This window comes from Perognathus longimembris, chromosome 5 (assembly GCF_023159225.1).
Source record: "Perognathus longimembris pacificus isolate PPM17 chromosome 5, ASM2315922v1, whole genome shotgun sequence".
In the NCBI taxonomy this organism is placed as follows: Eukaryota; Metazoa; Chordata; class Mammalia; order Rodentia; family Heteromyidae; genus Perognathus; species Perognathus longimembris.
The window spans coordinates 14,093,998-14,095,604 of record NC_063165.1 but is presented as its reverse complement, the minus strand read 5'-3'; the positions used below and the strand labels follow the sequence as shown (position 1 = coordinate 14,095,604).

Sequence of the window (1,607 nt, the reverse complement as noted above, 5' to 3'; positions counted from 1 at the left end):
ATGTGGTGCCAAGGAATTGAACCCGGGGCTTCATGTATAGGAAGCAAGCTCTCTTACCACTAGGCATACTCCCAGCCCAACATTTTTATTTTTATTTATTTATTTATTTATTTTACTTTTTGCCTTCAGGAGCATGTTTATTGTGTTTGAGATCATACGCCAGTACTCTCTGAGCTACAAAGGGTAAAGGGAAATTCTCTCATTACAAACTGACAAAGGTAGAAGGTAAAACATTTTCACAACAGCATGAACCATATACTCGAGAAATAGATCTGGGCTTAATACAAATGACATAATTCCTAGTCATCTACATCTACTTTTATAACTTCATACAGATAATGAATTAGGCTAAAATGCACTATAATATTTGGTAGACCAGTATCCTTAGTACATCACAAAATACATTTTGGTATCCCAAAGAAACAAGACTTGCAAGTAGGCGTTTTAAACATAACTAATCTATAGCTACAAAGTTCTACTCTTGATAGCATTTACCTTTTCAGGGAGTCTCCCAGTCTCCAAAGGATAAAAGCAGATTAGAATCAGTATAACATATACACAGAAGTCCGTATTGTAAAGGCTATAAAGATTTGCAGCACAGTGAGAAGATGCCTTCTGCTCCTTCACACTGCATACAAATTAGTGAATTATGTTGCATATCTCTTGGTCCACTGTCTGGCTATCCTGTCATGTTCTGCTCTGTTGGTCAAGCTGTGGTTAAGCTTCCAACTAGAGGATCCGCAGGGTTGCAATCTGTCAAAAGAGAACAAATAGACAGCAAAACCTTTGAAATAGTCAAAGCAGGACTCCAGTTGTCTTTAAGGATGTCCAGGCAGATGACTACCTGACTGTTGATGTTGCAGTGGCAGATTCTGGGGCGGAAAGTAACCTTTGGTGGCTTAAATGGATAATCTGATGAAAACGTGATATCCAAAAAAAATACACCACTTTCATACACAGAGCATGGGGGTCCAAGTATAGTTGATCTCCATTCATAAATGTTATCTCCTTTAGGCCCAGCACTGCAGTTAGGAGGAGGATCAAGGGTTATTTCGGCTAGCTCCTTCTGAATTCTTTTAGCACTAGTGGATAACTTAGCAATGGTTTTGCTAGAGAGTTTGGTGTTTTTCTTCTGCTGGGTGGCAGAAGGTTTTCTTTCTTCCTGTTCTTCAGGCTCTGGAGCGGCTGGGTCTCGCTGGTCCGCATCTGAACTGCCATGCCACTGCTGGTACTAGGGCTCTCATCATCAGACCTTTGCCTATCACTGGACATTTTGGTGAAGTGATCCTCGCTTGAAAAACTTCTGGGCCGCTACACTGTGGGGGAGGGAGAGCGGAAAACAACAACAACAACCCTCCTCAAGCAAATGGAGGCAGCGGGAGTGGGGGGGTGGGGTAGGGGGAGGGGAAAGGGAAAGGTGGAGGGGAAAAAAAAGAAGCCCAGGAGCATGGAACATTGAGTGTCGGAGGGGGGCCGTGCAGTGCCTGGCTCACATTTTGATTTTTAATCAGAGAAATTGGGAGAGGCTTGAGTCTAGTCTACTTTAATCAGCATTGGTATCAGAATGTAAAAGTAAGAGACAGAATAAGTCAGATAGAAAGAAAAGA

At 42.2% G+C, this 1,607-nt stretch overlaps 1 pseudogene; it reads right to left on the bottom strand.

Annotated features, from left to right (window-relative positions):
• Nucleotides 1–235: 235 nt before the first annotated feature.
• On the bottom strand, nucleotides 236–1,305 carry LOC125351229 (annotated as a pseudogene).
• Between the last annotated feature and the right edge of the window lie 302 nt (nucleotides 1,306–1,607).